This window comes from Alligator sinensis, unplaced genomic scaffold (assembly GCF_000455745.1).
Source record: "Alligator sinensis unplaced genomic scaffold, ASM45574v1 scaffold502_1, whole genome shotgun sequence".
NCBI lineage: Eukaryota > Metazoa > Chordata > Crocodylia > Alligatoridae > Alligator > Alligator sinensis.
The window spans coordinates 1,427,003-1,439,003 of NW_005841896.1; the positions used below are offsets into that span (position 1 = coordinate 1,427,003).

The 12,001-nt window shown below is 47.0% G+C and overlaps 1 long non-coding RNA gene across 1 annotated transcript in view; it reads left to right on the forward strand.

Annotated features, from left to right (window-relative positions):
• The first annotated feature begins 3,271 nt into the window (after positions 1-3,271).
• The window catches only part of LOC102387241, a 28,686-nt gene continuing 19,956 nt past the window's right edge, over positions 3,272-12,001 (forward strand). The window contains exon 1 of the long non-coding RNA XR_001357576.1: positions 3,272-3,427. This is a non-coding gene — a long non-coding RNA (uncharacterized LOC102387241). The remainder of the gene's footprint in view (positions 3,428-12,001) is intronic.

The window sequence follows — 12,001 nt, forward strand, 5'->3', positions numbered from 1 at the left end:
GCACAGTGGGCAGGGACACCCCGTGCATCCTTATACTGACAAACAGGCTCTCTTTATTTCTATGATTTATGGATTAGAAGGTTAACAAATAGTGGACGTACTTTTTTTTATAGGTAGCCATACAGTGATAGCATCTACTCCAGTCTTTCTCTTGATACTACAGGGCTAGTTGTTTTGATATCTGCTGTTGTGATAAAAACTATGACAGAGGTTAAGATTAAACTACAGTGTATTTTGGACAGTTCACATAGACCAGTAGAGAGGTCAGTTATCCTACTTAGTAAGCTTGATCCAGAGAATTTATGGGAAACTGAAATCCCTGACAAAAACAAAAGCACAAATACTGTTCAGAGTGTATTGCACCCAGCACTGAAGTTAGGCTTAGGAACTGGTATCAAAACAAGTGCTGGAGAATTGCTGTTAACCACACTCAGGATCAATGGGATTAGTTGGGATGGTTGACAGAGAAACATTTCCTAGGCAGAACTCTTGTTTGAAGTGAGATCTATCAAAAAGGAACACACTGAAAAAAAGAGCGAACTTCTTCAAGAGGCAAAAGAAGTAGAGACCAAGTCATAAAGTGGAAAGAACATCCACTCCTTATGAAAACAATTTTGAGAGACCTGGAAAGAGAAGTGTTTCCAACGTGAACATAAGCTGCTTCATTTGCAGGTTGTTTTGCCAAGACCTGCTCCAACCTGTTTAGAAGAACATTTGATAACTTAGAAACTAAGGGAACTGGTCAATGAGTGATATCAGGATCAAAAGAAGGATGAATGTATTTCAACTGTAAACAGGAGAGATTTTTAAAATCTCCTAACCCTAATTTAGAGCACCACCCAATGATCAGCATTCACCGTGGAGTAAACTCGCATTTAAACAGAAGAATAAGAGCTTTTTCCGAAGCAAGCCAAAGCTTCCTGTTGCAGGATTTTGTGCAAAGAAGAAAGCCAGCAAAGCAATCACACAGATGCATGGTGTACAAATTAGGTCTCAGGAGAATAATTCTGGAGAAGAATCACCAGTCCAAACAACAGGATTTGTAGAGGCGCTGCCTTGCAACAAAGACAGTATGCCACAGGAGTTTCAAACTCCAGCTCTATGTACCGGAAGATGTGGTGCCAAACATCCTAGTCCTATTGACTGGAAAGTTTTACAGTGATGAGAATAGTTTATAGCAAGTGTGATTAACTTGCTGGATTCCAGCCATAAACCAAGTCAGAAGGAGACAAAATGAGATATCCAGCTATACTTGTAAGAATGGCCAAACCTTTTCCTGGCAGATGGAAAGTACAGGAAAGTTCAGAGTAGAGAAGCAGACTTAGGACAGGGAAGTGACTGCTTACCTTTACTAAGGCCAAGCATGGCATGTAAGAAATTTATGAAGAGATATGCCATATAAGAAAAGAAAGATTCTTGGAATAAGAGAGAGTCCTAGAACTGGATATTCATTTTATTTGCCTCAAATGACCTGTGTAGCAGAATGGGAAATATTAAAACTGGGAGTGTTCTCTCAGAAGGAGGCCTAAAACAGAGCTGCTACCATTGCTTGTAAACATAAAAATTAACCAAGAAATGGAGAATATATAACATTAGATATTTAAATATGCAGCCAGGAAATGAATGAATCTTTATATGACTTGATTTTGCAGTTTGAACTCAGTTCTCCACAAGAGATTTGATTCAAATCAGGACACTCAACTTCATGGAGATGTGTGTAAGGAGCTGTGGACAAGGAAAATTTCATACAATGAACTCTCTACTAGCCTCAAAGTGAATGTGTCTATTTTTCTCAGAGTACTCGTGCACAGTCCTCACAGAAGAGGTTGAACCAGGAACCAAGCCATCTCATTTGGGGACTGTACCTTTGACTTTTCTACTATAATAGAGACTAAAGGTCCCTATACGACTATTTCTCATTGTGCATATTTTTCTTTAAACTTGAGTTTGACAGACAGACATGGGCAAGGGAGGAGTGGGAGACATACCTTTTGTTTAGAATAATTAGCTTTCTGCATATAGATGCAGGGCAGCCAACTCAATGTCAAATAATAAAATATGAGTGTTGATGGATATACTCCATGCCTCTCTTTGATACTGTATAGATAGGTTTCATTGTGGGCAATGTATTTGGCAGGTGATTCTCCAGTCAGCCTCTGAGAGCAGAGCCAATCAGAGCATGGAGGGGAAGGGTTATAAGCCTAGGAGTTAGAGATGTATCTGTGGACTTGTTAGCTGTTCGATGAAGAACTGAGAGCCCTTTTTGTTCTGAGGGTTGGGTCCCAGTGCCTATACCCCTTACCTACTAGCTACCCATTTGTGTTATTTTCATTGGCAACTGAGACCAATCAACTATTAACCCAAGGGCTGTAATAGTGCTAGCAGTAGAGACCCCAGACTGCCTGTTTGCTGACAGGGTTGTGAAGTGTCTGTAAGGAACTGAAAGACTGCCATTCTTCTTAAGCTCTGACAGGTCCAGATGACACACTGTACATGTTGTGGTCATGAGACAGAGACTGAGAAATCATCTCTCAAAGACTATCAGAGAAGAATGTCTTTACTACGTGGGCTAAAGTATTGAAATATAAAAGTTTTATGTTAAAAACTCGCACTTAAATTTAAGTATGTAAAAGCAAGAAAGGCTGGAAGAGCAGTAGATTTACTGTCAAATAACATGTGTTTAAAAGTTATTCATAGTATTCCAAATACTATATTATATATTTTATACTGTCCACAATATTTTCAGTGAAACAACAGATCATTAAACTTTTATTAAGAAATTGCATGTTTCTCTAAGTTGGGGGGGGGGACTATAAGCACTCACTTATCAGGATTTTCCAAGTGGTAGCCCTGAGGTTTAACTCTGTATAGTGCTCTCTGAAAAGTCCTAAAGAGAATGGAATCTATCCTGTACTTCAGCAAAGAGGTAAGAGAAAGCTACAGTAAGAAGTGGAGTGTAGCTGAGTTGCATTGTTTGTTTAAGCAACCCCTTTCTTGCAAAAGCCATCAGTCTTTCTCTGCCATTTGGGAAGGAGTTATGCTGAAGGGCTTCATGACCCTCCATATTAGCTATGCTTGGCCACTGTACAGGTGAGAGGAGAAGTTTATTTTATGATATGATGTATTTAGTTTTAATATCTTGAACATTTTAGATTGTTAAAATCATGAATGAGCAAATTTTAGGCTTTATAGTATGTGAGATGTGTGCCCTATCCTTTCCACCAAATCTTGACTTGTGACTAGATTCTGGTTGACCTTTACATAGATGTATGGCTGTGCATGTGAAGAGAGCACCTGGGCTCCCCCATATGATTTTCAGTGCCTATACTTGAAGAAACGTAAGGTCGTCTCCAGCCTTACCCTTGAAGGGACTGCACACAGCTTCAGAGAAGCCGAAGTGGGGGATGAGGCCTCACTCTTCTGCCAGGTACAGACCTTGCACATAAACCAGTCTAAGTGACTGGAAATTGATTTAAACCAGATCGCAAAACCTGATATAAGATAGGCCTGGTTTGATGTGCACTCAAATCGAATCAGTTTAGGTTAGACCGGTGAATTGAACTTCTGTACCAAATCCCCTATCCATTCAAGTTAGACGACTGTCCCATTCAGCTGCTCTGGCCAAGTGCCCAGTGGGCCATGCCCCCAACCTCTCCCAGCGTCGTGCCAGCACAGACCCTCTCCCCAGACCCACTTTATGCTTCCAGCCATCTCAGCCACTGGCAGGCAGTAGTGGGGGGGAAGGGAGGCTGTGCCCCCACACCCTGTCATGAAGCACCCCATGATGTACACACATACCCGACAATGAGACCAGGAGACCTCCCTGTATTTGGGCATAGCACTATGAGCCTGACCTGACTCCTGCACACCCAGCCAGGGACCCTTATGCCCCCATGCCTTGGCACAGCCCCACAAAGCCCTACTCCAGCTCCCACACACCACATCTCAGAGGCCAGAGACAGGTGCCCTGGCACCTGGACCCCAGCATGGACTCTCCCCACTCCCTCCCACCAAGCAGGAGCCAGTGTGAGCAACTTGCCTCACCTCTGGTGGGTCAGGGTGGGGGTAGCATGGGGCAGAACATTAGGACTGGGTCTGCATGGAGACTATCTTGTGACCTCTGTGCCTTGGCCACTGCCAGCAGATACCTGGACAATGGGCATCTGGGGTGCTGCATATCTTTTTTGGCCCACAGCTACAGGGTCCTGGAGTACTAGGGCAGAGTGGAGTGTGTGTGTGTGGGAGGAGTGTGCTTGCCCATGCCCAGCAGCTAATCAGGAGTGGCCTGGGTGTTCAGCTGCACTTGGCAGTCTCTAGTAGCCCAAGGAGGCCACAGGGCATCCTGGGAGGTGTGAAGGAGCATGCCCAACTTGCAGGACTCAGCCAGTGCAGGCAGCCTGCATGCCCCCCTTTCCTTCCCCCCACCAAAGGGCAAATGAGCATACTGTTTTCTACTGATCTAACCTAGGCCACTTATAGAAAGCTGCGTAACTTAGATTGATTTCCCCCTCGTGCTTTTTGAACATCTGTACTTAGCCTTCCTTTCAAGGTGGATGTTGGCCCTAGCTTTCCATTTGGAAATGAGTGAAACACTATAGGAAATATAAACTAAAAACCTATGAAGAAAGGGCTGCAAGAGAACACGCTCAGCAGCTGCATGCCCAGGAGGTGTTCTGTCTTGCTATATTATGCCTTAAAGGCATAATTGAGCTTCTAAACATTAAGTGATGGACAATATTTTTAGGACTCCTTTTTATTAAAAAAAAACAACCCAGCTAAATTCTGTTCAATAAATTCTCCAGAATCAATCCTGTGATGTTTTTATTACTGTCAGAACTCACAGCTATGGTTTCCTTGTCTGTGTTTCACAGGGCTGCAGGGGTTTTCGTTTGGTTTTTTTCACACTGCTCATGCGATGACATTTCAGTTTTGTACAGAGAAGTGTTACATCTGAAACTTGTTTTTTCCATTGCTTGTGAAGCTCTTTCAGATAAACTCTGAGGGCCAGGTCTTTAGATGGTGAAAATTGGGTTAGCTACATGGACGTCAATGAGAGTAATTAGATTAACACTGATTGAGGGTCTGTCCCTAAGGATGTAAGTATTTGCATGACACCAAGGTAGTGTTGCTGGATTGCATGAGGTATTGCAGTGGGAAGGTGCCTAACTCTGAACAAGTTACAAGATTTACATCCTATGTTGTTCATGATGAGGGGGTGGTTAAAGATATATTCACTGACTACTTTTTAATATCACTGATAACGAACAAAAATAATTTATGGCGTCCCCTCTGCATAGCTGCACACTGAATCCTGTTGCTGACATACCCCTGGTTCTGTGGTGGACACTACATTTCAAAGGATATCAGCTTGTCTCTCTAAAACATGACTTGCCAGTCTTACTGTTTCAAAGTACTCTAGATGTCAGCAAAGTCTGAGCCTCTCAAGTCTCCTGTCTGCTGCCCTCTGTCTAGCTAGTGATCGTGCACTTTTGCTAAAATAGCTGGAGTCACTTCAAGGATTGTCACTGACTTACAGATTTGTTTATGAGGCTTTTTTATTAGAATCCACTAGAGTCTTGAGGGATGTAAAATCAAAAGTTTCTGTGTGGTTCTTGATTGTTGCCATTTGCTTGTTTTGTTGTGTACTCACAGTTTGCGTGGTCAACCCAGTTGTTATGGTTAATCTTGCTATGGCCTTCAAATCAGAGGTCTTACACCTGGGATTGGCAGGTAGCATGACCTAAAGCCAGTACTGTAGCAAGGAAGTTTGGCACCCGGGGCAAGCTTGCAACGGCAGCCTGCCTTCACCCTCCACACAGATCTGGGTGCACCCCCCCCCCCCCCACCGGTCGGGCCCCCCCCCCCCCCCCCCAATGCTTACCCGGGGGTTCATGAAGCCATGGGAGTCGCCCCTCTGCCACCTGCACCCCCTCAAATGAGCCATTCGCGGCTCCATCCTGTGTCCTGCCATGGCTGCGAAGTGCCTGTTGGCACCCCTTTGCTTCAGCACCCAGGGCAGTCACTGTGGTTGCCCCTCTCTTGCTACGGTACTGCTTAAAGCAGTCAAGCTGAACATAGATTGTCATATTGGAACAGCATAAACTCTACTACTGTTTATTTTCCTCTGTCATGGGGGGCATTTTTAGAGACTTTATGAGAAGTTCAGGATTCACCCCATTGTGGAATACTTTTTCACTGGGGCATAGTTTTATTCTCAACTTTACCTGCTGTTGGTTACTGACCTGAAGCACAATGTTTGTGTCCTAGGTACTAGATTTTCAGATAATATTTTATTGCAATCATCTTCTGCTGCTCTTTCTGCTGCATAGAAATCTTATTAATATATTTCCCTCAATCGTATCTAGCTACAGTGAGTTTCAGAGGCTAATTATATGTTGCATACAAAAGTACATGTGTAATAGGGACCTTGTGATGGAGGGTTGCCAACCTTTTTAAGCCAGCACGGAAAAGCAACTAAAGGTATAAAGCAAAACAACTCATTTAGACTGCTTTCCTCATGGGGGCTGTTGGTCTCCAATGGTTCCTTTTGTCAGAGTGGCCTTACTATAAAACAACCAGCAATCGAGTCCCTTCTTAGTAAAGTAGACACACAGTCCTTTTCTGTCAGGAGAAGAGAGACAAACCAGGGAGATCCCTGGTCCCTTCCCTTTCTCTGTTTGGGCAGAGTAAGAAGATAAGATCATCTGACCATATCTGCAGGCCAGCTTCCCAGTGGAAGCCTTCAGTTTGTCATCTCTGTTAGTAAGGCCCAGCTGTTGGCATGATTTTTTAATGACAAAAAAAGCCACAGTGATTAGCACCTTTTCCCAGGTCTGACACATAAGGGCAGGCCCTGCAGGTGTGCTTTCCCTCAAGAAATGGGTCTAGCTCCCTTCATATGTGGGTCAGCTCAGAAATGGAAACCTACTTTATGTGTTAACTTCCTTTCATTGGTTTGAAATTGCTTGCTTTGTCAATTAGCCAGTTGCTTTCCCATTCTTTTATTTGTGTTCATCTGAACAGCATGGTCTTCTGTGGAGTGTTACTTATGTCATCATACGTGGCAGGCTGGTCGGTGGGCTCACTGGCAGTCTGGATTGTTAGCTTGAGTCCAAAATGGCTCAGGCCGATTGGTAGAGCATTTCCACCAATCAGGAAGAGGCAGGAGGCAAGCTTGCCCCACCCTGACCTAGGGGCAGGGTGAAGAAGAGGACCTGACAGGGAACTAACCCCTCACGCTTTCCTATTGGTTCATTTTCAATCTGGGGGTGGAGCATCCAGGAGAGATAAAACCTCCATGGCCAGCACATGGGGAGCTGTCGGCAAGGGATGACAAAGACGGGGCTTGTGAAGAGCTAGTAGAGTTGACCAGCAGGGCAGAGCAGTTGCCCCAGAAGTGCCCAAAAAAGACTCTGCCACCTAGCAGGGAGCAGCAAGCAGCTGCATCCCCAGCGCTGCCACAGAGCGAGCCATGGCATCAGTGCACAGATTGCTGCACGGAGGGCCTGGAAGTGGACAGGACCTCATGGCTGCACGAGGCAGAGCGGGCCTCCAACCCTGCATGAGGCAGGAGTGATGGTACACAGATTGGTGCATGGAGGGTCTGAGAGCAGACAGGACCCTGGTGGCTGCACAAAGCAATGAGGGTCCCCAACCCTGCATGAGGCAGGAGCCCAGCCTCCTTGGTGCACAGAGCAGTGCACAGAGTTGGTGGAGAGCTGGAAGGGACTGCAGCAGCTTCACGAGGCAGTGCAGATCCCCATCCCAACATGAGGCAGGAGCTAGGCCATCGGTGCACACATTGGTGCTGAGGGCCATAGAGCTGACAGGTCGCCACAGCTGCACGAGGCAGCGCAGGTCCCGGTGCACAGGATGGTGGATAGCGGGTTGAGAGAGGGCTGACAGGCCCCGGTGGCTGCACCAGGCAGCTCGGGCCTTCCTGCCATGAGCGGCAACTGGATGGGTCGACTACCCCTGTGAGGGAGGACGCTGGGAGTCATGAGTTACCTGGAAAGGGGATTCCCACAGGGAAGGTGGGGCCTTGCTCACTGCAGGGGATCAAGGGGAAGCCCCTGAGGAGTGGGGATGATTCACCCTTGAGCACAGTGCGGGGTCTAGGGTTCCCCTGTTTGTTAAAGTGTAGTGTCATAGTTATGGACCCCTCCTAGTTGAGCCACCTGGGAGAGGCTAATGATGTTTTATTAGGTTACAGGATCTTTCCCTGGGTTGCCATTTCTTCTTTGGGCACAGCTGCTGTGCCATTGTTGTGGTCTGGTTCCTTATGCTGTTGGGATTCCTGTTGTAACGTTCATTCTTCTTGTTGTACTATAAAGGACTGTAAGCTGTTTTATGTCTGAACTCACTGTATGGGTTATCTGTATATATGTGGATTTCATTTGATGTAACCTGATTGTGTATGTACAATTCTTGTCCCATCATTGCCAGATATTCTTGACATTCTTTGTTAATTAACCTGTGTTTTATCATTAAGTGCTCCTTTGCTTGCTGCCTGAAGAGCCCTGGGGGCAGAAGCTGCAAACTAAATGAAAGGCCACAGAGGACTAGGCCTGTGCCTGAGTCAAGGGGTAACAAGAGCTATTGCCTGTGTAAACCTATATCTGTAAATAGCAGATGTGTGTGTGTATGAATATATATAGAGAGAGACAGACAGTAAAATCTCTGTTATCCAGTACTTCACCAACTGGAATACAGGGGAGAGGGGAAGCTTGCACGTGGTGGCGGCTGCTGCCCCCACCCCGTGCTCTGCCAGCCAGGGGCAGGGGTGGGGGGGACTCACACACGGCAAGTGTGCGGATCCCCTGGGGCAGTCCCCTTACCCCAGGGATGCCGGATAACAGAGGTTTTGCTGTATATAGACATATGTACGTAAATTGATGTTTGCAAGCTTTATATAATGCTGTATCATTAAACCTATAAATAGTTAAATATCACTGGGAGTCCTTGGTCTCTGAACAGCTCTGTAGGAAAAGGTGAGCTGGCCTGCACCTAGGCAGCCACAATCCCTACAGCGTAACGCATCTGCTGAATCCCTTCAACTGGAGAGGAGGTACCTTCTGTGTACCACCTGGTTTACACATACATGCTGACTAGCCTTAATTTTTTCATTCTGTCACTAGCCCTATCGATGAGGATGGCACTTGATTGATTGATTGACCACCTCTCAAAAAGTATGGTGATAGAAAATATAGATCTTTCTGTTACCTGTATTGTCTTCCTGTGTTTTGGGGAGGGAGGGAGCAGTGTTCTGGTATCAACTACATCCACAAACTTATTCCTTTATTTGCTGTATTTTAAAATGCTGGTCAGTGTGAATCTAAGCAGAAGGCATTTTGAAGGCCTGGAACAAGATATCATGAACAGGAGTTCAACAAAGGGAAAAAGAGCAGATAATTTAATCTTTGTTTATGACACTTTAATTTAAAAATTGTCATCTTATTTATTTGTTTCCCTTGAGGCCTGTAAGGCTACCGATTACCTATTACTCAGTCTTATACCATTTAAAATGAGCCCTAACAGAAACATGTCTTTCAATAGTAAATCTAGGAAATCACTAGTGAAAAGTAGGTCCAGAATCATGGGGCCTGCTGTTCAACCCAGAAGGTTTTACCCCTCAAAAAATAAAACAAGAACAACCCACAAAAAATTATGGGAAGAGAAGAACTCTCTTGAGTAATAGCATCCCAGACCTTTTAGAGATCATAATTCACACCTTGAAACACATTTGAACGATAGGGTTCAACATATTTTATCCAGCCTGCAGGCCTCCCAATGGGGTTAGAAAGTTGTCAGTGGGGGAGTGGTGGCAGGGGAGCTGTGGCAGTTGCAATTAACACTGCCAACACACCCTGTTGCCAAGTTTTCAGATCTGTTGGGGGCTCCACAGGCTGAATGACATGGCCCCATGTACCAGATTGTGCTGGAGCATGGAGCAGTGTTGTAGATGAATCTGGCATTTGGGGTCAGCCCTGCTGGCTGACCTCCCATGAAGGATCAGGTCTGCAGATCATCCCGGTGCTGCTTATCCAGCCCACGGGACCAGACAGGTTGAGCATCACTGCATTTTAAGTTAGCATGCCTGAATCATGGTGTATAGATGTTTTGTGTTTATAGGCCCCTGTTCAGCTAATCACTTAATTACATGCACCTGCTTAGGCCCCATTATAGTCAAAGCAAACAAAATGTACTGAAGTCTTCTTCCATTCCCTATAGAAAATATCCCTCCTCCCTCCTTCAAAATAGATCATCAATACAATGTATTTTGCCATTTGTTTCTATCAACATTAAAAGTGTTAGTCATAGTATCTATATGCTATACTTATACTGTGTGTCTGTTTGCCAAGTGTATCGATCTTTAGTGTTATAATTTATAATATACAACACAGTAATTGGCATTAATACAGAACAATTATTTTCACAAGTGAGGGAGTGACCCATAACCCACATCCATCATGATATATGGAAGCACAACTCACGGTAGTACAGCAAACAATGAACATGTTCATACAAAGGTTTCTTACTCAATCCAACCTTTCTCCTTTCCTGCAGATATTCATGATCTATATCAGGGGTTTTCAACCTTTTTTAACAACTGTACCCCTTCTCTCTCAAAGTTCCAGCTCATGTATCCCTTTATATATATTTCTTGTTTTTAAGGGGAATGGGAGGCAAATTGAGGCCCCTTGGTGAGGGAGGGAATGGGGATGGAGCTGCGCAGCTGAACCAGAGTGCAGGACAGAGCTGCAAGTGTCTTGTGTGCGGAGGGGGTGGCAGCTCCCACCAGTGCATGCACCCTGGGAGGGCATGGGGGTCTGTGCTCCAGATCTGCACTTGGGCCAGGGCAGGCTGGTCCAGCAGCAGAGTATAGGGAGTGGTGGTGGAGCAGGGGCTGCCCAGCTGGGGTGGAGTAATGGACTGAGCCATGCAGGGGGTGGCTCCCGCAGCTACACGCACCCCTGGGAGGGCATGGGGAGTGTATGCCCCTGGATCTGTGTGGGGAAGGGCAGGCAGCAGCTCTGGGCTGGGACCGGCACCAGGCTGTTCCCAGTGGGGACTGGGCCATGCTGCGCTCAGGGCAGGTGACGGTGGTGCTGGGATGGGAAGCTATGGGGGGCTACAGCAAATTCTGGTGTGGCTGCAGCCTCCACATGCCCCCCTTCCAGTGCCACCACTGCCCACCCTGAGTGCATCCTGGCCCAGTCCTCACTGAGAAGTGCCCGCTGCCACCCCAGCCACAGCCAGCAGTGGCATCCTGTCCTGCCCCATGCAGATCTGGGGCCACATGCCCCTGTGCCCTCCTGGGGTGTGGGCAGTGGTGGGAGTTGCCACCCCCACTTCCCCAACCTCCTCGATGAGCCATGGCTCTGTCCCATGCTCTCCCCCCAGATCCTGCCCCTGTGTGCACCCTCTGGAGGGCACAGGGGGTGTGTGCCCCCAGATTTGCATGGGGTGGGATGGGCTGGGGGTGGGCCTAGGCTGGGTTGCGCTTGAAGTGGGTAGCAGGAGCACTGGGAGGGGGCTATCAGGAGGCTATAGCAAATTTTGGGGTGGCTGCAGCTCCTCCCATAGCCCCTCCCAGTGCCAACACCATCTACCTAGAGCACAGCCTGGCCCACCCCCCGCCAGCAACAGCCCAGTGCAGCCCCAGCCCCAGCCTGCAGTGGCATCCCGCCCTGCCCCGTGCAGATCTGGGGGCACCCTGCCAGGGTGCACGCAGCAGCAGTAGCTGCTGCCCACATGGCTGAATCCGGTGCTTCACCCAGGCTAGGCAGCTCCTGTTCCTGCCCCAGCCCTACTCCCTCCACCACCACTGGGGCTTCAACCCTACCCTGGTTCCTTTCCTCACAACATGCTTACCAGCTGGCCTTGGCTGGTCTCCTGGCTGCCTGTGTGCTGTGCTGCAGCTGTGTACACACACGCGGCATTTATTGGCCACATTAGGTCTGAGTACCCCCTAGGACCTTTCTAAGTACCCCTAGGGGTA